The following is a 14176-nucleotide window of genomic DNA, read 5'->3' on the forward strand; positions in this document are numbered from 1 at the left end:
AGCTACAGTTGGAGGCTTGAGAAAAACACTCTAAAAATGCTCGAAATGACGATTTCATCGCAAATTCTCGACGCTAATGCTATACATAGGTCATAGGGGCTCAATCCTAAGCTTTAGTCGTGTAAAACGAACCTTAGAATGGCTACAACCCCTCCCAAATTCTAAAGCACTACTTAGAATATATAAAGTCACCCCACTAACAAAGGGTAACTGAAAATCGCGAGTCACCAAAACTCCGATCAAACTACTGCACCTAACGCTCGCCCTATAAAGCGCCCGTTACACAGTCTACCTCGTTCCAAAGCAAAAGCGAAAGAAAAAATCAAGGATAAGAACTGTCAAAATATACCCAGAGATAATTTTCAACGCCCAGAGCTGGGCGCCTATATCTTTAACGCCCCAACCTGGGCGCTGAATATTTCTACTAGCCAAGTTTTGCCCAGATATAAAAATAAGAAAGAAACACCTATGAATCCTCGCATCGAACGAAGTAATAAGCCGTGCAAACCTACGCAGAAGATGCTACACTTGTTCGAACACCTGAACGAGGCGTGATGAAGTACTCCAATGCAAAAATAATAATGATATACCAACACTTGGAGGAATATTCTAAGACACGCTGTTAGGCCACACAAGCCTACGTCGCATCATAAGTTCAACCTGTTAGGTTATGATACATATGACAATTCATAAATCATGCGAAAAAACCATTTAGCCAGGAATACATATTATTTACATATAATCATATAGCATAGTTTAGATGCATACTCTTTGTTGCGTGCCTTCCCTAGCTGCGCCCGAACCGAACAAGAACAAGTCTTTAGGACTCCAAGTGTCGTCCCTCCGTAGATAGTCCACAGCACGTCCGGATCCGCCTTAAGATTGACCAACTAGAATCGCCCTTAAGGTACTAATAATTTTGGCACTTTTAGGCAAGGTATGTGACTGAATTTTTCTCTCAAAAACTCACTTTGAATACTTGAATAATCTATGTAAATATGTGACCCTAGGCACCTATTTATAGAGTTATGGAAAAGGTTTTGGAATCCTATTAGGATACTAATTTATTTAATTATAATCCTACTAGGACTCTAATTAAATAATCATTATCTAATAGTTTTAGGATTTAATCATATTTCGAATCCCGATTGCTTTAGGATTCCCGCACAAGCATTGCATGAGCACCGTACACCCGCGCAAGCCTTGCGGCCCACGCTAGGCGCACAGCGCTCGGCCCACTGCTGTGCTCTCGCGCGCGCGCCCCAGGCCTTGGCTGGGCCTGGCCTTGCGCTGGGCCTGGTCGAGGCTTGGCATGCGATGGTGCGTGTTGGCTTGCTGGGCGATGGCCTGGCTTCGTGCTGGGCCTTCGTCTAGCGGGCCTCGTCCGATGCTAATTCGTACGATACGCTTCCGATTAAATTCCCGATTGCGGAATTCATTTCCGATACGAACAATATTTAATATTTCCGATTCCGGAATCAATTTTCGTTTCGAACAAATATTTAATATTTCCGTTTCCGGAATTATTTTCCGATTCCGATAATATTTCCGATTCTGACAATATTTCCGTTTCCGGCAATATTTCCGATTCCGGCAATATTTCCATTTCCGATACGTACCATGTTTCCGTTTCCGGCAACATCTACGACTTGGATAATATTTATATTTTCGATACGATCCATATTTCCGTTTCCGGCAATATCATCGTTTCCGGAGTATTCATTTCTTGCCTGTGACAATCTCAGCTCCCACTGAAACCAAGATCCGTCGATTCCGAATATCCATAGATGGAGTATTTAATGCCATTAAATACTTGATCCGTTTACGTACTATTTGTGTGACCCTACGGGTTCAGTCAAGAGTAAGCTGTGGATTAATATCATTAATTCCACTTGAACTGAAGCGGCCTCTAGCTAGGCATTCAGCTCACTTGATCTCACTGAATTATTAACTTGTTAATTAATACTGAACCGCATATATTAGACTTATCATTGAATGCATACTTGGACCAAGGGCATTATTTCCTTCAGTCTCCCACTTGTCCTTAGGGACAAGTGTGCATTTCCTAATTCCTTTGTCGCTCGATGCTTGCTCTTGAACATAAGGTAAGAGTTGTCATCCTTATTATGTCCAGAGGTGTTCCTCGGTTTCAGAGTTCAACTGATCAAATAAACAGATAATCATAGCCTATGATTCATCCGAGCACGGCCATGCATTTCACAGTTTCTAGCTCTCCGAGTGGCCTTGTACAACTTTTAAGCATCTCATCCCGATTTATGGGAGGACAATCCCAATCTTGCGATCTTGAGATTAGACTTCGTTTGATAGGTGATTACCTGAGCGTTGCCTTTATAGCCTCCTTTTACGGTGCAACGGTTGGTCAACGTCAAAGCAACCAGTTCTCAAACAAGTAATCTCAAATCACTCAGGTATTGAGGATTTAGTGTCTAATAATTTTAATGAAATTTACTTATGACAGATTTTCATCTCTTACAGTAAAGTTTCATAGGTCTTGTCCGATACTAGTCTTCCCAAAGTAAGTATCTATGCAAATGATTATGACATTGCCATGTCCACATAGTTCAAGAAACAGAACTACTAGTCATCTTGCATTCTAATCGTCTAACGTTTTCTATGCGTCCAATTTTATAGAAAACTCCGACTAGGGACCATTTTCAACCTTTGACGTTCAAGTTCACTTGATAGACATTTCTTAGTCACAGGACTGGTCCTGACAGTCTATCTTGAATATATCGTCAAATTGAAGGGACTCATCATTTAATACTAAACCAAGATTAAATGGAATATGAAAATACATTTCATATATGATAAATGTTTAACCCCATTGTTTTACAACCATGGGCCTCAAACCCATCTTTAAAACAGTTCATGGAATTCAAAGCTATGCTTGATTTCCAGTGCTACAATGTGAGTGTTGCTTCTCACTTGTTGCATAGGTTTAGTTATCATGCTTTGCCAATCTTAATATCCTTTTCATCGAATGATATTCGAGATAGGATGATAAGATCTTTTGAGTTTGTTTATTATGTGATCTAGTCTTTCTTACTTTGATAGTGGTTCTACGCATTTTGCAATGAAGAGCCATCAAGTTAGCAGACATGTGATCCACCCAAGTTCAATGAAGAACTCATTAATATAAACAACTCTGTTTTATTGCTTCTTAGGCAATAAGTACTTTTACTTCAACTTTATAGGTTGCTAGTGATGCTTTGTTTGGAATTACTTATCCAAGCAGTTCACAGATATGTGGAATACTTTCCAGCTGTATCTTAGAACATAGAAATATTTTAATATCCCACGCAACAACTCATGGTCTCCAATCCATGTTGCCATTTCAAAACACGATGCTCTATAGCTCGTCCTTATCAATGGTTAACTCCAAAGGGTCTTGCTTGATCCTTTCCCAGTGTTTATGCGTGTAGCATCAATATTTAGCATATCTTTATTTCCTTGAATCAAGAACTATTCCTATGTACCTTTTCAAGTACCATAAGTATTCTTGATCTCAATCTAGTTGATCTTCACTTAGATCAATAGAGATTGGTATATGTTCGTCATGCCTAAAGTTATACGATACGTTTTTGGCGATCCTCATATTATATCATACATGATAAATTCTTTTGCAGAATAATTCCCAATTGAATTCTATTCATGTAACTTTAGCTCATTCAATTTCAGCAGATAATGAATCCAGCTAAATTCTTTGACATATAATATAGGTTTAAGAATCTCATTTAGACTCTTTGATGTTTAACTTTAGTAAATGCTTATACATAGTTCAAACATCCTTTACTTAGATTTATTCCACTACTACAAAATAGGCTTATAGCAACGGCAATAAACAGTTACCATAGATCAATTAACCGTTGTAATAGGCCTATAGCAACGGTTTAAAAACCGTTACCAATAGGGGGCGTTGCTATAAGTTTATGGCAACAGTTTCCCGGATTTAGGCAACAGTTATGATAAACTGTTGCCATAATTAACTATGGCAACACTTTTTATAGGCAACACTTTTAACCTAAGGCAACAGTTATTCAACAACTTAAGCCAACATTTACACGTTTAAGGCAACAGTTTTCGCCAACTTAAGGCAACACTTAGTAGTTGGTTGTTGGTTGAAGTTTAAAACTAATGCAACACTTTCTTACACCTATGGTAACACATCTAATTATATCTATAGCAACATTTTCTATTGAGTTTGTGGCAACACTTTTAGTTTTGATTATAGCAACGCTTTCAATTGAGCTTATGACAACGCTTTCAATCGAGCTTATGGCAACGCTTTCAATTGAGCTTATGACAACACTTTCAATTGAGTTTATATACAACTCTTTTAATTGAGTTTATATACGGCAACGCTTTAAATTGAGTTTATGACAATGCTTTCAATTGATCTATAGCTACATTCTCAAATGGATTTAGTTATCCATATACCTGTAATATAAAGCTTTCAATTGATCTATAGCTACATTCTCAAATGGATTTAGTTATCCATATACCTGTAATACAAAGCTTTCAATCGATCTTTAGCTACATTCTCAAATGGATTTAGTTATCCATATACCTGTAATAAATATGAACTACATATAATAAGATTTTAATAACAAATAAGCTAAAAAAATGTAAATTCATAAGCATAATATATATCTATTACAATTGTTTGAATAGTTCAAAAAAATATTGGTTCTAAAACTACCTCCATTAAAATTAAAAAATCCTGCAATAATCACTATACGTTAGCTTTATTTTTTAAAACCTGTCTAATATTTATGTGCCAAAAGCCCTATGAATCTCCACATATTTAAAGTAGCTCGTACTTCTTGACTATATGCACCATCCTGCACAACAAACAAATCAAGTATAACATTTTAATAAGAAATTCATTATCAATGAATAAAATCCAAATATTTAAGAAAAAAGAGCTCAACATGAATGACAAAAGATAAACCTTAAAAATAAGGAATATGAACTTGTTAACCAAATAAGTTTACAACAGTAGCTTGTGATATACAACAAACTAAGATTTTTGCAAAACAAAAGAAAAAAGAAGTAAACTCCATGCAGTCCTTAAAACTGGTTCTATATGCCATTTCACAAACACAATAGGCACCAATCAACACCCCACTTCCAAAAAAAACTAGCAATATTCACTTAGGTTTCATTATATTTACCTCATTTTTATTACGACTGGATTGCAAACCCAATACCAACTTTACCTGACCTCCATACACTTTACCATTTAAACAAGCAACCCCTACACGAGATAATCCATTTTCACCAAATAATACATTCATGTTAGCAGCACTCGACACTTACTTTTCACTGGCAGCAATATTCCACAAAAAGAAGTCTTTAATACCTAATATACCATACTTTTAAGGCAAACATATGCCAAGAAAGTAGAGGAGTAAGAGCTCCTGAAGTTAACAGGCTTCAAACATCTACCAAATTGTGACTGAACCAGCTAGCTCATTGTAACTAAGATCTAAGACTTGAACGTTTTGCATGTGTAAAAAGTGTGTAGGCATTATTACTTGCATCAAAGTTGTATAAATTGTTATTACTTGCATCAAAGCTGTATTAAATTCTTTAAAGAACCCCAAAAAGGGGAATTCACCAGAGAGCTTGTTCAAACTTAAAGGGATTGAACCACTGAGTTTATTATCATCTAAAATAGAGCTCTTCAAGGTGAGGGAGGGAACCAAGAGAGTTGGGAATGGAGAGTGTAAAGAGTTCTTAGAGAGGCTAGGCTAAGGCGGCAAAGGCGAATCAGATTAGAGAGGGAGCCTGACAAAGAGTTGCCTGACACGTCAAGTGTATGGAGGTAAGGGAGTAACCATGTTATGTTAGTGAGTGAACCTGAGTAACCGGTGCCGTTAAGGGAGATCTCAGTGACTCGACTCAACCCTGCAAGACTGAATAACACCTTGTTCCACATGTAAAATTTGGACTGAAAATGAGACAATGCCTAAATTACACAAAAAAAGAGTTATAGATCACAAATATTTTGCAATGAGTAATAGAATTGTTGGATATAGACATAATTAACAAATAAGAGACCTTAAGCAGACTGTCCAGTAAATAATCAATCAAAATATTGAATCAACTTAAAATGAGTAGTTGTTTTTCTTTTTTAGTTTGTCAGGTCAGTGGCTCAGCAACAGTATAGACAGAGCAGCAAATTGAAACTCAACATTATCACCAAATAACCAACTGATCAAGACAACAAACGAACGAAACAAAATTGCAGCATAACAAATGAATATATACTAAATAACCTATTGAGTCTGTGAGTCTGTGACTATAACTGACCAGAAATAGTGCGGTTTTCTATATCCAGCAACTCTGAAGTTAAACTATGAACAAAAAGAGTTGCATTAGGGGACAATGAACTAATACCAATTATTATCAAATAACTATGGTAATGCCTGTGTTGTTGATAATGACACTAATTTGAAACAAAATCTCTCCAATCCTTCCAAAAGCATCATATATGAGCTGCCCGTAGGTGATCCTTCCTTTTCTCTATAGCGAAGCAATATCTCAACAGAGTACTTAGTCAAAAATCCGAAAATAAAAACCAAAAGAACCCCCGGGATAACACCAAGTACTTTCATGGCAGCTGGTAAGCTCATAATCCCCACACCAACTATGGTGCATGACAAATTAAAGACTCCACTTAAATATGAAGCTGTGTTAGTATCATCCTTTGTTATAATCAAAGGATGATCTTGTAGTAAGGGCACTCGTTCACTCATTTGAGGGTTAATCAGTTGACTCTCTATATCAGTCATCTTTTCTGAATTGGGATTTTCAGTAAATAACAAGAAGATATATTTGGGATAATCAAAAGCGGCAGGAAACTATACAATTGCAGATATATGCAAAAAGCTCAAGATAAACAACAAGATATGAAATGAATATATATTTACAACAAGAAAACCCAAAAAATGAACTTCGAGACTTTGATGTCTCAATAGTTCAGGAAAAGAGAGGGTTATGAACTTTGAGTCTCTGATGTCTTAATGTCTCTACCCTTTTATAAGACATACAACAACGGACAACCACTCAAATTCGCTTATTCCTGCAGTTGACATTGAGCTTCATGCTTCGCGGCATATATTATCAAGCTTTGTCATCAATTGAAAATGACATCATTGGGTTTGATCTAGTGAATTAAATAAACAAACTAGAAAATATTTGTCCTGTTCAAATTTAGCTCATCAAAGAACTGAAAAAACAACCATTCTGGTTTAAAGTAGGGAAAAAATGAGGCAGCTGAAGTCTTCAAGCATTGCAAAATTGGAGTTTGATCTAGTGAATTAAATAAACAAACTAGAAAATATTTGTCTTGTTCATATTTAGCTCATCAAAGAACTGAAAAAAACAACCATTCTGGTTCTTTAAGTAGGGAAAAAATGAGGCAGCTGAAGTCTTCAAGCATTGCAAAATTGGAGTCTTCAAGCATTGCAAATTGGAGTCTTCAAGCATTGCAAAATTGGAGTTTTTGTTCATAACAACTCTTTTTGGTCTGTGCGGTTTTCTACTGGTGTTGTTACATTATAGCTTAAAATTTGAAACCTTAAAAGCACTAGAAGGTCTGATGCTAGACATTCTGTTGGAAAAAGTTCAAATCTGTATGCCATCTAGAAAACCACACTATTTTCCCAAGTTCTATATTTCCGTTGTTTCCCTAATATATGGTTGTTATCCTCGTCAATGTTTTATTCTTGTTTATTGGCCTTGGTTCCATTTGTTTGTACGTTGTACAGTTGTACATAACGATCCAATAATGCTAAGTAGTATCAAATGATGTTCACATTCTTTTTATCTAGTTTGTTGATGTTTATATAATGCATATTCAAAGTGGCTATATTGTCGGATTATCAATTAATTATAACTGATCATTTTGTATTTTACCTTGTCCTGTCAGGTAAAAGAAGTTGATACTTGAAACCCATATATCAGGAAGCACAAAACTGTTGTAAAAAACTGGTATCAGGAAGCATACTCGTTCCACTATTGTTTTTTCTGTACAACTATGTGGTGGTTATTAACTGGATAGTTAGGAGGAGAAAGTGATTACACTCCTCAAACACCAGTTTCTACCAACTTTTTCCTTGAAATTTATAGAACTATTGGACTTGTTAAAGATGCCAATTCTTGTATTACTTGTCAAATTAGTGACAAATGAAAAACAATTAGTTTCTTGACATTGTAATCCATGTCTTGTTGTACGTCATTTTTTAAAATGAAAACTAGTGACAATATCCAATAATTTGGTTATATATGACAAGTATAGCTTGTTAGCCAGCAGTGTTCTTATCTGGTATTTTCATGTTCATAGAAACAAGCAAGCAGCAAGAAATAGAGAAACCTGGTCTCTATCAGGCTGTGACATCTACAAAGCATGATGAACAATCTACTCCGACTCCCTCCACAAATAATTACAGATTACAGATTTTCATCCAAAATACCATTGGAATCAGGCATGAAAAAAATTCAACCAAATTCCCAATACCCGATTTCCCTAACAGAACCCTAATTTAGCCCTCAAAACCACACAAAAAAATCAATTATAATCGCTCAATAATTTAAACAGAAAAATCGTGAAATTTGAAACCAAATTTCGAAGAGATATATAACAACTAACCTTGTTCTTCTCGCTAATTTAGAAACGCAATTTGCAAATTTCTATGTATCGCCAATTCAGAGTCCCAATAGCAAATTCAGAAAAATCAATCTTCAATTCGCCTACTTGAAGAAATGATGATGAAGAGCTCAAACACAACGACGATGGCGGCGAGAGAGAACGTATAACGTGAGAACGAAGAGGCAGGAACAGAGTGTAAAGGGTTCTGGACTTCTGGGTGAAACAAAATCCGTGAAAAAAGTGACGAGTGAAAACCAAAAAAAATTGCGCTATATTGAAATTGTTAATAAACCTAATTTGTTACTTTTTTTATTTTTTATTTTTAACTAGTTTTAAATGTTTGACTAACAAAACTGTTGCAATATCCTATCAAAAAATTTGTGAAATAAAAAATAATTATTATAATGTAAAACTGTTGCCATAGGTTTCTATAGCAACGTTTTTTCAAAGTCAAAGTCTACTCAAACTAATAATGATTTTACTGTTGCAATAGGTATGATATATCAACGCCAGTAAAAGTGTTGCATAAAAGGGCGTTGCTATAAGCCTATTTTGTAGTAGTGTAATTCATATGGGTCGAATATCTCCAATGGAGTCTTTCGTGTTTGATTTAGTAAATTCCATTACTTAATCTAAAACAATATTATGAGATCTTTGTAACCAGATCTTAATACCCAGTATGTACTAAGTTTCGCCTTGGTCCATCATTGATAAATAATTTCAAATCTAAGTCATTAGCATTTGAATGTTATTTCACAATAGAGAGATATGTGTGTGATACACATAGGACCAATTAAGTTTTATGTATTCCCACTAAACTTCTTATATATCTATAAGAATCATGTACATTTTATGAAACTAAAATACTTATTAGCTTCACTAAAATACATTTCTAATTCCCAATTGCTTGCTTTAAATCTGTACTTAGATTTTATAAACCAGCTTTTCTTTTCAAGCATTTATTTGGATCCACAAATCCTATGACATACCATGTACATAGTTTCTTCCAACATTTGATTGAGGAAGATGTTTTGTCATTAAATTGCCATATGTACCAATATGCAATCATTGCTTGAATTATAGACTTAAGCATTACGATTTTGCATGAGGTTTCAACACAATCCACATCGTGAATTTGCTTGTAACCTTTAGCAACTAATCTAGCTTTGTGTGTGAACACAATTTCATGTTTGATGGTTTTTATCCTTAAAACAAACTTTTGCAACCAATAGGTGTGAAACTATTCTTGCAAATCAACAAAATTTCAATTTTGTCATCAAAACATTGAGTATGTTTTATGGCCTCTAACCATTTAAAACATTTGAGCCTATATATGGCCTCTAACCATTTTAGGGAATCTGGGTTTCGTCATAGCTTTCTTACAAGTCACAAACTCATTAATCTACATGATAATAGTTTGACTGCAAGTTGTAGGTTTCTTCACTATCTAATAGAAGAATCTCATAGTTTCATTGACCAGAACTCTATGTTTCTTTACTATCTAATAGAAGCATCTCATAGTTCCAGTGACTTGAACTCTATGCCTACTTGGGTATAGAACATCAAACAATAGAATATCAACAGGCACTTTGAGAGTCCTTTGAATATTCTATTCTCTTTGAAGCACTTGTAAAGTCTTCTAAGAGATGTCTATTCTTTAAAGCCACTTCTAAAGTCCTTAAAGAATAAGTTCGGTTTTTCTGAAGCACTTCGAAAAGCCTCCGGAATCTCCGTTTATGTTTGTTGTTTGCCTCGAAGACTTTCGAGGTCTATTTTCTCCCACTTGTCATTTTGGAAACGAATCTCCAAAAGGACATTATTTCGAGCAAACAAACATTATGTTCTCAAAAATTCGTGGTAGAAACAATACCCTTGTGTTTCATTTGAATAAATCATAATGAAACATATATCTATACTTGAGCCTTAGTTTGTCGAATGACAAACACTAAGCTCCCACTGAGTTTTGCAACTCTCTAGATATATTTTATGAAAAGTTATTCTGAAATTACTTTTCAATAGCTTTGACGAATTTGGTTTAGTTTGGTGGTAGTTGAGCATTTTGTTTTAGAAATTATAGGAAAAGTCTTTATGATCCATCATTGATCGAATCAAGTACTAATTGACTTCGATTATTCCAACTAAGATATGCCATATCTTATGGACCTAGATTGTGAAATTACAACACACAATCATTGATGATCATATTTGGTCTCAAGTAATCATCAACATGATCTAACCTAGATCTTTATGATTTCTTGCCAAGTGGGATTTATACTTCTGAATCTTTGAACTAGCCAATCAGATTCAAACTTATATCACATTGAGTAAATAAACCTATATTCACTCAAATCTGTGTGAAATAATAAAGTCATAAAACCTTTCTTTAGCTTTGAACTCTATTGTCTAGGCGTTCTAACAATAGTTCATATCTTTTGTTACTTTCAAAAAGTAAGACTAGTCGTCTTAAATTGATCTAGAAATCAATGAACTTTCAAAAGTCCATCAAAATAGAGCTTTTGAATGTTAATTTGTTGATATGGTCTAAGCAACAATGCCAAAGATTAGTGGAACTCAAATCAAGGGGTTGATTTGAACCTAGTAAAGTTCTTTAAAGAGTTGTTTGTTTTAATCAAGCATATTGACTCAACCTGTAATTGACCATTTCATTCAAATAAACAAACAAACATTGTTTTTGTTTTTCTTGAATGTGAGTCTTTCTGTGTTTGAAAACAGAAATTTAGGTATGTTGATTATGGAACAAAATAGCCATTAAGTTCCAGCCTTTGAAAGGACTTAAAACAAACTAGATGACCCTACAACTAATGTAGCATTGCCATGCCTCATTTCCCACTTGTAGGTCATTAGTGTATCCTAGCTTCCATTGTTTGAGTTATTACCGAAGTAAGAACCTCAAGCGGTATATGATACCAAGGAAGTTTGATTGCTAGGTCACTTCTCTTTAAACATAAACTTATAGGTAGAAACGGAATCGTAAATTCCTTTCATTTGTTCCTCGTTTTCCTATTTCTTGTACCCTTTCTTATAGTCTTAAGAATTGAATTCTTTAGTGTTGACTTTTATACTTTGTTAGACATGTCCAATGTCACCCCAACAAGGTTCTTTACCATTTAATTTATGTTGAACATTCTGTTTCAACTAGATGATCTTACCAGAAGCTTCTAAAGTTCTCTAAGCATCGATCTATTCGAATGTCTAGGGACTAGACTTATTCGAGAATTAAATGGACAAAGATATTAGGTTGTTAACCATTGGTAAAGCTGAGCGTTTAAGCTCAATGCTTTATGATCTCAAAACTACAGTGTATTTTGAATTCACAAGCACCAATTGGTTTGCCATTCGATTTTGATATTCGAAAACAACCATAAAAGTCGCTATAAGAAACGTACATTTTAAATTGCTCACTTTCTCTCATTTCCGTGAATCGTTCTTGGATTCACTACCAATCGAGGAAATTTACTGTTACCTTTCTAAAAGGATTTATTGCAGTGCAAGATATTTAATTATAAACAATAATTAAAACATACATTGAAGCATGCAAAGTCTAAACATTTATCATGAATAATAACTTGAAAATGAAAGCAATCATGCAATTTAAACAAGTCATTAGCATTTTATTCGAATTATGTGTTCCGGCAGGTGTGAATAAAATGATTCCAAGATCCTAAAATCATTGAAGAACTAAGCACAGTTTGTCGACTTAATCCTAAAACATCTTAGGTAAGCAAAAGCCTTTTGCTAATAGTCTAGAAACTATTCTTGGTTGATAGGTACGTCTAAGAACTTATTAGGTAAACCTATCGATTTTGCCACGACATAAAAGGACTCCTTACTTATATCGTTGAGTTTCACCAAAACTAACATGTACTCACAATTTATTTGTGTACCTTGCCCCTTTAGGACCAATAAGTAACACCTCGCTGAGCGAAAACTATTACTAGATTGATGTAAAGGATATCCAAGCAAGTGTATATTTTGGCATGGCACCTTTTAACTCAATTTTTAAGTTTGGAACTTAAGGCTCTTACTATGTTGGTTAGATTTTAAGTGAACTAAAATCCTTAATCATGCAACATAATCAAGCTTTTGATCTCATGCATTTTAAGACATATTTAAAAGCAATAAATAACTTAAAACATGCATAAGATAAATGTGATCTAGTATGGCCCGACTTCATCTTGAAGCTTTAACTTCAAAGTCCGTCTTGAAAATCTCCGTGGGAGGCACCATTTTCTTCAAATAGAATAAGCTATAATTAAAACTAATTATAACTATTTGATGGTACGCATACCATATTTGAATCGAAAAACAACTTTGGTACTTTAGACCAATTACATTCAAATTAATGGTACGCAGACCATATTTTCTATCCTATTTGGGCCATACTAGTCACTTCATAACCTGCAAAACAGTACATATACAATATATACCATTCACCCATTCATTATCATGAATGGCCCACATAGCTGGTTAGTAAAACACATTATGCATCACGTAAACATTTGCAGCAATTAATCAAGGGCACCAATAATCTACCAATTATTCAGTCCTTATTAATTCTAATCAAGTTGTTTTAACCTTAAGGATTCGTAGACCTAATCAAGAATTTATGACTAAAAAGCGCTCCCACTTAAACCAATAAATTCATATGCTTTACTAATTGTAAACATAAAAATGTATTTCAAGTCTAACCGGAAACATACAAATTTAATTAAAATTTTAAAGCTCATATAAATTTATAATTGAATCCAAAAAGTTTAATTTAATTTCAGTCGTATTTAAATTAATTCATGATTTTAATTTTAGTAAAATAATTAGAATAAATAAAATTTATTATAATTACAATATTCAAAATTAAAATCCAAGAAAATAATTTAAATTATTAATTTTAAAATTAATTAAAATTACGTAAACTGAAAATTTCAAATTAAAATTTCAAAACGATCTAATCGCAACGCAAACACCTCACGCATCACACTCCCATGGGCCACACGCACACAGCCATCGTTGGCCATGTGCGCGCAGCCCATGCGCTACGTCGCATAGCTGCTGCTTCTACCCTTCGCAAGCCATCGCGCGAGCTGGTGCTCGCTGCGCGCGCGCCAGCGCTCGCTTCGTGCACTCGCCAGCGCATGCTGTGCGCGCTCGCTTGGTGCCAGCCAGCGCTCGCTGCGCGCGGCATCGACGCTGGGTGCAGCACTCGTGGCACGCGAGCTTGCGCTCGCTGCGCGCGAGGCTGCGCGCGCTTGCGCGAGGTAGTGCGCGTTGTGGCGCAGCTCGCTTGCTGCCCACACGCGACTGCCGTGCCTTGCCTTCGCCCATGCCCATTCGTCCATTGCTCATAGCCCACGACACAAGGCAGGGCTGCAGCCTTGTGCTCGTGCACCATGCCCTTGCTCATTGCATTCGTGCCGCATGGGCGACGAGCTCCCTTGCTCGTCGTCACATGCCCGCACTATACAACACCCCTTAAGGGTAACA

The 14176-nt window shown here is 35.4% G+C and overlaps 1 long non-coding RNA gene across 1 annotated transcript; it reads right to left on the bottom strand.

Moving 5' to 3' along the window:
• Window positions 1–4655: 4655 nt before the first annotated feature.
• LOC130459865 (uncharacterized) lies at window positions 4656–9189 on the bottom strand. The gene is made up of 2 exons (XR_008919575.1): window positions 8678–9189; window positions 4656–4862 (listed from the first exon to the last, which is right to left on the bottom strand). It is a non-coding gene; the product is annotated as an uncharacterized lncRNA (long non-coding RNA).
• Between the last annotated feature and the right edge of the window lie 4987 nt (window positions 9190–14176).

This window comes from Spinacia oleracea, chromosome 4, assembly GCF_020520425.1.
Source record: "Spinacia oleracea cultivar Varoflay chromosome 4, BTI_SOV_V1, whole genome shotgun sequence".
Classification (NCBI taxonomy): Eukaryota; Viridiplantae; Streptophyta; class Magnoliopsida; order Caryophyllales; family Amaranthaceae; genus Spinacia; species Spinacia oleracea.